Below are 12,724 nucleotides of genomic sequence, written 5' to 3'. Positions count from 1 at the left end.
TCTCTGATTAAGCGTGAGTAGGTGATCAAATTGCATTGATATCAAGTGTTTCTAAAGCACTGAAATATTAAATTTAAGAAAGGTAAATTAGGTGGCTAGGAAGTGTGTGTGCAGCCAGAGTTTATTAATACTGGAAACATCATAGATTTCAGATTAAAAATCCTCCTTAAAGCAGCTTAAGAAAAGAACAGTTTTGTTGGATAATAACTCATCATATTTGTTTGGAATCATATCGTACCAAAGAAAATCTCACCTGTAAGTTCTCTGTGCTTCAAGGAACGCATTACCCAAGCAGAAGCAATGTGGCCAGATTCTAATGGATGAGACCAAAATCTACCCACAAGTATTAAAACTCAAAGTTAATTATTGTGATAGTTAACTGCTTTTCCAATACTATAAGCTATAAATTAATTATGTATTTTTTCAAATTCTTCTATTAAATTACTGGCTAGCCTGCTGGGAGAATCATTAACAAATATAAATAAATCCCTGCTTTTCCTCACCCTGGAGCACACATTTAGAGCTGTCCATGTGAGAATTGTCTTGATTGCAAATCAGTGTCTGTAATTTGGAGCATCTATCTTTGTAACTTTCATTTAGAGACTCTGTTTTAAACCACTCTGTGTTTGTTTATCCACTGCATATGAACACGTATTGGTATGTTATCTCCCCTTCAATAACCAAACAGACTTACAGGTAGTCATCAGTTCTATCTGTCCTTGAGGAAGTTTGCAAAGATCTTTGAGGTTCTCATCAGATTTCCCAAGGCAGGTATTCAGGAAACTAAAAAACCTACACTTTTAAGTAACAATCCCAAACATACCCACAAGATTGGGTTTAAAATCTGTCCCACCACATGTGCATTATGCTGGAAGGAAAAAAACAGCAGAAAAGTAAAAATGTTTATACATTTTAAGAAATTCAAAGATGACCTACCTTTTTGTTAATCTACATCTTAGGCTAGTTTTCCTTCTTATAATAAATTATAACTGCTTGTTTAATATTGATTCATTGATATGACTAAAATCCAACATGTTCAAAATCATTATCTTCCTCTGACCAACCCCCTGGAACATTTTACAGTCTCTCATTTAATGAAACCATCAATCCTCACAGTCACTCAGACAAGAAGTCTCAGGGTCATATTAAATACTTTCTTTTACACGTTTCACATTCAGACCATTTTCAGGTCTTTTTAATTTTATATTTCATTCATTTATTTATTCTTTTCATTCATGCACTTAACAGGTATTTATTGAATGTCTACAGTGTGTCAGGAAATGTTGAAATGGGCATTTCTCAGGAAACAAAATAGACAGAAACCTTTGCCTTTACATTGCTTATACTTTGGTAGGAGAGAAAGAGATATTTAAAAATCAGAGGAGTAAGTAAAATGTGTGTACTGTAAGATGGTGATGTCTAGGGGGGGAAGTGGAGCAAGAGTGGAGGGAAGTGGAATAAAGAACAATTTTTTAAATATCTGATTTATTTTTAAAATTTTACTTTGGTTGTTGTATTAAGATAGACTGTGAGTAGTAGTCAGGGAGCCCAAGAGAGCAGAAATAAGGAGAAAGAAAAATTTGAAGTTTATTGTAAGAATTCAAATGAAAATAATCGTGACTTTGGCAGAGCGGATGCACTGGATGTGGAAAGAAGTGATAAGATATTTGAAGTCTTTTTGAGAACTAAGGGAAATTCCTAGTTGATGTATTCTAGTAATGAAAAAGTAAAGAAGAGTCAAAGATACGTTGAGGATTTCTCAGCAACTAAACTAAGAAACTAAAGATACCTTTCATTGAGATAGGGAACACTGTTATCAGAAGACATTTTGGAGGAAAGATTTGGAAATTGGTATTAGAAACATTATATTTATGATGCCTCTCAAACATCTAAGTGGAAATATTGGGTAGGCAGCTAGATTCAGCTATCTGGGAGGCAAGGGGTGGAGAGAGAGAGAGGGAGAGATATTTGGGACTCAGCACATAGATGGCATTTAAAGCTTAATTCCTGTGGAGAACAAATATAAATAGAAAAGATAAGTTATATGGAGACTGAATCTGAGAATACTCAAACATTTAGAAATCAGGGAAATGAGGAAAATAATTAAAGAAGATATAGTTGGAACACCTAGTTATGTAAAAAGATAATGAAGTTAGAACTTAATTCCAACTGTGACACTTGAGGAGGTAGGAGGAAAATTCAGTGTAATGTCTTTTTTTTTTTCCACACACCCACACACTGTATTTTATTTTTACAAGAGATAAATAAACTGACACCAAGCATTGTAAATGGATGACCACAACAAAAGCAACAATGATTTCAATTACCAAACACAAAACACACTCATACTATGTCATAATATTGACATTCAGTCCAGTAATCCTCCACTGTAACAGCTCCTTTACTTTGCAGTGAAAATTGATTTGTATATTTTTTGCCTCTGAGTCCTGGTGGGATTTTTTTTTTTATTCAAACAGAAAGTCACAAAAATTATAATCATCCTCATCAGTTCACTCAGTCCCATGTAATTAATTTTTTTTTCATCTTGATCTTTTGTTAGCACTTTTATGAATTCATCAGTTTTCCATTAGAGTTCTGAAAATGCTTATTCATTCAGTTCAGCAGTACAGTCACTTACCAGAAACCTGTACTTGTCAGAATCTTTTCCATGAATTCCTTGAAGATGAAACCCTTTTATAGGAACATTTTTGCAAAAGCATCAGAGTACACCCAGAACTGTCTGTAAATGACAAAAGACTTAAAAATGACCATGGTTAAAGATTTGATGAAAGTTCATAATAATGCAATTGACAAGGGAATTTAGTTATTTCTGAGATATACATTTTAAAGTAATAACTAGAATTATGACTTATAACATTATACTAGAACAGATAAGATTTTTAGAAATTTCATGTAATATCTGAAACATTTATATTAACATATTTCAATACAAATAACCCAAAGATAGTTTAGTATTAGTTGTTTTTTTGTTTGTTTGTTTTTTTATACTGCAGGTTCTTATTAGTCATCAATTTTATACACATCAGTGTATACATGTCAATCCCAATCGCCCAATTCAGCACACCCCCATCCCAACCTCACCGCAGTTTTCCCCCCTTGGTGTCCATACGTTTGTTCTCTACATCTGTGTCTCAACTTCTGCCCTGTAAACCGGTTCATCTGCACCATTTTTCTAGGTTCCACATAAATGCGTTAATATACGATACTTGTTCTTCTCTTTCTGACTTACTTCACTCTGTATGACAGTCTCTAGATCCATCCACGTCTCAACAAATGACTCAATTTCATTCCTTTTTATGGCTGAGTAATATTCCATTGTATATATGTACCACAACTTCTTTATCCATTCGTCGGTCGATGGGCATTTAGGTTGCTTCCATGACCTGGCTATTGTAAATAGTGTTGCAATGAACACTGGGGTGCATGTGTCTTTTTGAATTATGGTTTTCTCTGGGTATATGCCCAGTAGTGGGATTGCTGGATCATATGGTAATTCTATTTTTAGTTTTTTAAGGAACCTCCATACTGTTCTCCACAGTGGCTGTAACAATTTACATTCCCACCAACAGGGCAAGAGGGTTCCCTTTTCTCCACACCCTCTCCAGCATTTGTTGTTTGTAGATTTTCTGATGATGCCCATTCTAACTGGTGTGAGGTGATACCTCATTGTAGTTTTGATTTGCATTTCTCTCATAATTAGTGATGTTGAGCATCTTTTCATGTGCTTCTTGGCCATCTGTATGTCTTCTTTGGAGAAATGTCTACTTAGGTCTTCTGCCCATTTTTGGATTGGGTTGTTTGTTTCTTTAATATTGAGCTTCATGAGCTGTTTATATATTTTGGAGAATAATCCTTTGTCCGTTGATTCGTTGGCAAATATTTTCTCCCATTCTGAGGGTTGTCTTTTCGTCTTGTTTATGGTTTCCTTTGTTGTGCAAAAGCTTTGAAGTTTCATTAGGTCCCATTTATGTATTTGTGTTTTTATTTCCATTACTCTAGGAGGTGGATCAAAAAAGATCTTGCTGTGATTTATATCAAAGAGTGTTCTTCCTATGTTTTCCTCTAAGAGTTTTATAGTGTCCGGTCTTACACTGAGGTCTCTAATCCATTTGGAGTTTATTTTTGTGTATGGTGTTAGGGAGTGTTCTAATTTCATTCTTTTACATGTAGCTGTCCAGTTTTCCCAGCACCACTTATTGAAGAGACTGTCTTTTCTCCATTGTATATCTTTGCCTCCTTTGTCATAGATTAGTTGACCATAGGTGCGTGGGTTTATCTCTGGGCTTTCTATCTTGTTCCATTGATCTATGTTTCTGTTTTTGTGCCAGTACCATATTGTCTTGATTACTGTAGCTTTGTAGTATAGTTTGAAGTCTGGGAGTCTAATTCCTCCAGCTCCGTTTTTTTCCCTCAAGACGGCTTTGGCTATTTGGGGTCTTTTGTGTCTCCATACAAATTTTAAGATGATTTGTTCTAGTTCTGTAAAAAATGCCATTGGTCATTTGATAGGGATTGCATTGAATCTGTAGATTGCTTTGGGTAGTATAGTCATTTTCACAATATTGATTCTTCCAATCCAAGAACATGGTATATCTCTCCATCTGTTGGTATCATCTTTAATTTCTTTCATCAGTGCTTTATAGTTTTCTGCATACAGGTCTTTTGTCTCCCTAGGTAGGTTTATTCCTAGGTATTTTATTCTTTTTGTTGCAATGGTAAATGGGAGTGTTTCCATAATTTCTCTTTCAGATTTTTCATCCTTAGTGTATAGGAATGCAAGAGATTTCTGTGCATTAATTTTGTATCCTGCAACTTTACCAGATTCATTGATTAGCTCTAGTAGTTTTCTGGTGGCATTTTTAGGATCCTCTATGTATAGTATCATGCCATCTGCAAACAACAGTGACAGTTTCACTTCTTCTCTTCCAATTTGTATTCCTTTTATTTCTTTTTCTTCTCTGATTGCCATGAGTAGGACTTCCAAAACTATGTTGAATAATAGCGGTGAGAGTGGGCAACCTTGTCTTTTTCCTAATCTTAGAGGAAATGGTTTCAGTTTTTCACCATTGAGAATGACGTTTGCTGTGGGTTTGTCATATATGGCCTTAATTATGTTGAAGTAGGTTCCCTCTACGCCCACCTTCCAGAGAGTTTTTATCGTAAATGGGTGTTGAATTTTGTCAAAAGCTTTTTCTGCATCTACTGAGATGATCATATGGTTTTTATTCTTCAATTTGTTAATATGGTGTATCACATTGATTGATTTGCGTATATTGAAGAATCCTTGCATCCCTGGGATAAATCCCACTTGATCGTGGTGTATGATCCTTTTAATGTGTTGTTGGATTCTGTTTGCTAGTATTTTGTTGAGAATTTTTGCATCTATATTCATCAGTGATATTGGTCTGTAATTTTCTTTTTTTTTTTTGTAGTATCTTTGTCTGGTTTTGGTATCAGGGTGATGGTGGCCTCATAGAATGAGTTTGGGAGTGTTCCTTCCTCTGCAATTTTTGGAAGAGTTTGAGAAGGATGGGTGTTAGCTCTTCTCTAAATGTTTGATAGAATTCGCCTGTGAAGCCATCTGGTCCTGGACTTTTGTTTGCTACAAGATTTTTAATCACAGTTTCAATTTCATTACTTGTGATTGGTCTGTTCATATTTTCTGTTTCTTCTTGGTTCAGTCTTGGAAGGTTATACCTTTCTAAGAATTTGTCCATTTCTTCCAGGTTGTCCATTTTATCAACATAGAGTTGCTTGTAGTAGTCTCTTAGGATGCTTTGTATTTCTGCAGTGTCTGTTGTAACTTCTCCTTTTTTATTTCTGATTTTATTGATTTGAGTCCTCTCCCTCTTTTTCTTGATGAGTCTGGCTAATGGTTTATCAATTTTCTTTATCTTCTCAAAGAACCAGCTTTTAGTTGTATTGATCTTTGCTATTGTTTTCTTTGTTTCTATTTGATTTATTTCTGCTCTGATCTTTATGATTTCTTTCCTTCTGCTAACTTTGGGTTTTGTTTGTTCTTCTTTCTCTAGTTCCTTTAGGTGTAAGGTTAGATTGTTTACTTGAGATTTTTCTTGTTTCTTGAGGTAGGCTTGTATAGCTATAAACTTCCCTCTTAGAACTGCTTTTGCTACATCCCATAGGTTTTGGATCATCTTGTTTTCATTGTCATTTGTCTCTAGGTATTTTTTGATTTCCTCTTTGATTTCTTCAGTGATGTCTTGGTTATTTAGTAACATATTGTTTAGCCTCCATGTGTTTGTGTCTTTTACGTTTTTTTCCCTGTAATTCATTTCTAATCTCATAGTGTTGTGGTCAGAAAAGGTGCTTGATATGATTTCAATTTTACTAAATTTACTGAGGCTTGATTTGTGACCAAAGATGTGATCTATCCTGGAGAACGTTCCGTGCGCACTTGAGAAGAAAGTGTAATCTGCTGTTTTTGGATGGAATGTCCTATACATATCAATTAAATCTATCTGGTCTATTGTGTCATTTAAAGCTTCTGTTTCCTTATTTATTTTCATTTTGGATGATCTGTCCATTGGTGTAAGAGAGGTGTTAAAGTCTCCCACTATTATTGTGTTATTGTTGATTTCCTCTTTTATAGCTGTTAGCAGTTGCCTTATGTATTGAGGTGCTCCTATGTTGGGTGTGTATATATTTATAATTGTTATATCTTCTTCTTGGATTGATTCCTTGATCATTATGTAGTGTCCTTCCTTGTCTCTTGTAACATTCTTTATTTTAAAGTCTATTTTATCTGATATGAGTGTAGCTACTCAAGCTTTCTTTTGATTTCCATTTGCATGAAATACCTTTTTCCATCCCCTCAGTTTCAGTCTGTATGTGTCCCTAGGTCTGTAGTGGATCTCTTGTAGACAGCACATAGATGGGTCTTGTTTTTGTATCCATTCAGCAAACTTGTGTCTTTTGGTTGGAGCATTTAATCCATTCACGTTTAAGGTAATTATCGATATGTATGTTCCTATGACCATTTAATTGTTTTGGGTTTGTTTTTTGTAGGTCCTTTTCTTCTCTTGTGTTTCCCACTTAGAGAAGTTCCTTTAGCATTTGTTGTAGAGTTGGTTTGCTGGTGCTGAATTCTCTAACTTTTGCTTGTCTGTAAAGCTTTTGATTTCTCCATCGAATCTGAATGGGATCCTTGCCGGGTAGAGTAACCTTGGTTGTTGGTTCTTCCCTTTCATCACTTTAAGTATATCATGCCACTCCCTTCTGGTTTGTAGAGTTTGGCGGAGAAATCACCTGTTAACCTTGTGGCAGTTCCCTTGTATGTTATTTGTCATTTTTCCCTTACTGCTTTCAACAATTATTCTTTGTCTTTAATTTTTGCCAATTTGATTACTATGTGTCTCGGCATGGTTCTCCTTGGGTGTATCCTGTATGGGACTCGCTGCACCTCCTGGACTTGGGTGGCTATTTCCTTTCCCATGTTAGGGAAGTTTTCGACTATAATCTCTTCAAATATTTTCTCGGGTCCTTTCTCTCTCTCTTCTCCTTCTGGGACCCCTATAATGCGAATGTTGTTGCGTTTAATGTTGTCCCAGAGGTCTCTTAGGCTGTCTTCATTTCTTTTCATTCTTTTTTCTTTATTCTGTTCCACAGCAGTGAATTCCACCATTCTGTCTTCCAGGTGATTTATCCGTTCTTCTGCCTCAGTTATTCTGCTATTGATTCCTTCTAGTGTAGTTTTCATTTCAGTTATTGTATTATTCATCTCTGTTTGTTTGTTCTTTAATTCTTCTTGGTCTTTGTTAAACATTTCTTGCATCTTCTTGATCTTTTCCTCCATTCTTTTTCCGAGGTCCTGGATCCTCTTCACTGTCATTATTATGAATTCTTTTTCTGGAAGGTTGCCTATTTCCACTTCATTTAGTTGTTTTTCTGGGGTTTTATCTTGTTCGTTCATTTGGTATATAGCCCTGTGCCTTTTCATCTTATCTATCTTTCTGTGAATGTGGTTTATGTTCCACAGGCTGCAGGATTGTAGTACTTCTTGCTTCTGCTGTCTGCCCTCTGGTGGATGAGGCTATCTCCAGTGTAATGTCAAGTAGAGTTTTAAGGAATGAGTTATTTACCTGATAATATATTTTTAATTAAACTATTTATTTTGAAATAATTTACATTAGTTGTAAGAAATAGTAGAGATATATCCTGTACTCCCTTTATCAAGATCCCCCACCACACCATAATAACATATTGAAAACCTGATAGCACACTAGAGATAGATAGACAGTAGATAGAGAAATTGATGATATAGTATTACTACTTGGATATTGACATTGCTGCAGTCAAGATACAGCATAGTTCCATCACCAAAAGGATCCTTCCTATTGCCCTTTTATTGCAATACCAACCTCCCACTCCCTCCTCACCTTTGGAAACCACTGATCTGCTCTCCATTTCTATAAATTTGTCATTTCAATACAGGTATATAAATGTAATCATACAATACGTAACATCTTAAGATTGGGAATTATTTTTTTTTAATTTATTTATTTATTTTTGGCTGTGTTGGGTCTTCGTTTCTGTGCGAGGGCTTTCTCTAGTTGCGGCGAGCGGGGGCCACTCTTCATTGCAGTGCGCGGGCCTCTCACTATCGCGGCCTCTCTTGTTGAGGAGCACAGGCTCCAGACGCGCAGGCTCAGTAGTCGTGGCTCACGGGCCCAGTTGCTCCGCGGCACGCGGGATCCTCCCAGACCAGGGCTCGAACCCGTGTCCCCTGCATTGGCAGGCAGATTCTCAATCACTGCGCCACCAGGGAAGCCCAAGATTGGGAATTTTCACTCAACCTATATTCCTTCAGATTCATTCAAATTGTTGCACATATCAATAATTCATTCTTTCTTATTGCTGAGTAGAGTTCCATGGTATGAATATACCACAGTTTAACTATTTGCCCGTTAAAGACATCTTTGTTATTTCTAGTTTTTCCTATTAGCAAAAAAATGGCTGCTATGAAATTTTGAGTACATTTTATATGTGTGTGATCATAAGTTTTTGGTTTACTCTGGGATACATTTGATATATTCCTAATATTTTTGAGAGTGTTCACTTTTAATTTCTTGAAAGATATTGGTCTTTACTTTTCTCTTCTTTTTTGGGGGGCAGGGCACTATCTTTGATTTTGGTAATACAGAGGAATACTTAGCTCAAAAATAATTTGGGAAATATTTCCTTCATTTTCAATTTTTGGAAGAAACTATGTGTAAATATGGGGTTAATTCTTATTTAAATGTTTGGTAGGATTCACCAGTGCAACCACTGCACCTGGAGATTTCTTTTGGGGGGAGTTTTAATCACACATTAAATTTATGTAATGGTTATAGAATTATTCAGATTATTTCATCTTGATTGAGTTATGTTAGTTTGTGGTTTTCAAGGAATTGGTCTAACTCTTCTAAATTGTTAAATTTATGAGCATAACTTGTTCATAGCATTCTCTTATTATCTTTTTATTATAGCAGGATTTGTAGTGATATTCCCCAGTTTAATTCCTGATATTGATGGTTTATCTTTTCTCTCTTTTTACTTTTGTCAGTTTTTTAGAATTTTATCAAATTTTTTTGGAAAACAAGATTTTCTTGGTTTCTTTAATTTTCTCTATTGTTTTCTTATCTATATATTCGAATGTAAGCAATTAGTGTTATCAGTTTCCCTTCCAACATTGCTTTAGCTGCAGTGCACAAAGTCTGTGGGCTCCTGGAGTGGTATTTGTAAAGCTCCTGTCTCTAACACCTCCATATTCCAATGGGCCTGGGGCAGCTATTGGTCAGCAGGACCAGCCATTGAGAAAATAACTGGATGAAGAACAGGGGTGAGTGAGGATAAGCCAGAAGGGCCAAATATCTCTGCACCTATTCTTAAACTTATCTGACATCTTCAGAGAGAAATGGCTAATGTTTTACTTCTTTTTTCCCACAAGTTCCTTTTCTGGACTAATCTAATCTGGAGCTACATAGTGAAGGATATTTAGGGAAATGTAAGCTCCAGCTTAACCAATCTGACAGAGCACAACTCAGAACAAACCTTTTGTTAACTTGAAATTCATACAAACTCTCTTAATCATATTTACTTACAAATAAACACAATAGTAAAATTGTGCTTCTGCCTAATTAATAGAGCTATCGTGAAAAGCAAGAAACATGGTGACTTTTTCGATAATTGAGCATTTACAAAATCCATGTTGCTAAACCGACATTAAGCACCATCCCTACTGTTATGGCCTCTTTGTTCCTTGCATAAGGGCAAGGGTGCCTGATTTCCATCCACAGTTTGGGGTACTGCCTTCATCTGATAATTAATACACTCTTCTTTGGCAAGCATTCAGATGGGACACAGATAATCACTGTGTCTCACACTTCTTCCTAAACTTTCTTGTAACCAATTTTCTAATTGTATTCCTTCTGAATCCTTGATCTTCTATGCAAATTGTTAGTTATTGCCCATGAATTGATGACTCATAGTTCTGTATATCTCTTTCCTGAAAAAAAAAAAGAATAATAAGATAGATTTCTCAGAGTCTATATCCTTTTTTGGAAGGTTTTTATTCCTTCCAAATAAGGAGGTAGCTGTCTGCTTTCAAACATAGAGTCTTTTATGTATAACATCTGTAGACTATAACTGAATTATTATTCTCCAGTAAATTGATCATAGTAAGTTTCCCATGAGATCATAATGCAAATTGAGAGAGGAAGAAATGTAGGAGAAACAGAAGCTATGAGAATCAGAGATAATTTTTCATTTGGCTTACTTATACCCTTAAGACCTGTTCTATCCTGATATGGTGTATACCACTTCCACTGGATGATGGAATACTTAAAAATTTATGGCATGGAAGGTCAGAAAACATCACAGTTCATGATGGGAAGGTCAATTTTCATGATAAAGTCTGACACATAGTCACATGATCAGTCTCTACTAGGACCCAGTAGCAAGCCAGATGTTATTTCTTTGAAAAAGAAATTTTTTTTTAGAAGAGGGCATAACTTTGCTGCAAAATCTCAAAGGCTCCATACAACATCTATATCAGCTATAGATAGGTCAAGCACCGTCAAATCATTTTAGTTATATGGCCCAAGTGTCAACATTGTATGCTTCTGTTTAAGAGACTTCTTTTCCTATGGGATCTATCTGAAACTGGCAGCCTTTTAATTTACTCAGTAAATGGGTAGAATTAGCAAGTGAAAATTTCATATATGTTGCCTACAAACTCTAAGGTGGCCCACTAAGCTTTGTGCTTCTTTTTAAGTGGTAGGAGAGGCCAGATGCAGAATTGTCCTTTACCTTTGAAGGGCTATCTTGACATACACTAGACAACTAGACTGCTAGATATTTAATTGAGGTATCAGGACGATGACATTTTGTGAAATTTATTTTCCACCTCTGGCATATCCGTACCTTAGCAAGGTATCAAGAACAATTGCTACTTCCTGCTTAGCAGGCGTAGCCAGCATGATAGAATCAATGTAGTGGACCTGTGTGATGTCCTGTGGAATGAAGAGGCTATCAAGATTCCTGTAGACAAGATTATGAAATAGAGCTGGAGAATAAGAACATGAAATTACATGGATAACTTTGATGGTTTTCATTAAATGGTATAGGGAAAAAATAAATTCCCTCATCAATAGCTGCTTACCAGATGGCAGGGGATATTTTGAAGTGCAAGAGCAAAGAACCCATGTCTGAAACAGAAGCTGCAATGGAGCCTATAACTTATTAAAATACAATAATTCTCTGACATACACCAGTCTTATGCACACTCCAAGTGGGCAAATTGTATGGAGATATGGAAGGATTTTTTTTGTTGGTATTAAGTCCTTGGTGGTAGAACTGTTCTCTGCAAGTTCTCTAAGAATGTTATATGTGTTTGGTTTACTGCTTAGAAAGATGGCAGCAGTAATAGAAGCTTCCAGTTGGATTTTCTTACCATAATAGACATCAATCTACAAGGCTAGGATATCAATTTAGGGATTTTCAATTGCCAGTATGTCTACTGCAACTGTGCATTCCAGAAATGGGAAAATAACCAGAGATTGGTTTCAAGAACCCATTGTACCTTCTGTGAGACAGATCCTTGCTAAACTCCATTAATCATATGACCTTCATAAGGCCTTAATTTGATGCACCATAGTGGTATTTGCATCCCAGGAATTAATTTCACTTCAGAGCCACTGTCCACTACTCCCTGAATATCTAGTTATTTCCTTTTTTTTTCATGTATGACCACCCTGATAAATGGTCACAAGTGTTTATAGGAGAGACTAAGAGTAAGATTTACAACACGAAATTTGGAAATTTAAGCAGGGTCCTTCCTAAAGGGGACCTGACTTTCCCTTCATTCAAGATGCTCTGGATCTCTGAATTCAAAAGCTCAGTTCTGTCGAGTTCAGAGGGGTCATTTTGGAGGGGCCATCATTTTCTGTTTTGGTGATTGAATTTAGACTTCTGTTCACCAGACCCAGGATATTTCTGCTTATAAAATCAAGTAAACGTTTAACAGGCAGCCTATTTCAGTCCTGGGAACGTCATGATGCATTATCCAATACTAAAGATCTCTCTTTCTCAGAACTTTCTGATTAACACTTTGGTCTGCTGCTTATGATGATAATCACAGCAACCTTGTCTATGACACTTAAGTACTCTCACTTGGCCCCGTCTCTCTGGGATCACATAATCTCCT

The sequence above is a fragment of the Balaenoptera musculus genome, chromosome 5 (genome assembly GCF_009873245.2).
Source record: "Balaenoptera musculus isolate JJ_BM4_2016_0621 chromosome 5, mBalMus1.pri.v3, whole genome shotgun sequence".
Taxonomy (NCBI): domain Eukaryota; kingdom Metazoa; phylum Chordata; class Mammalia; order Artiodactyla; family Balaenopteridae; genus Balaenoptera; species Balaenoptera musculus.
Note: the sequence above shows the minus strand (reverse complement) of the source record.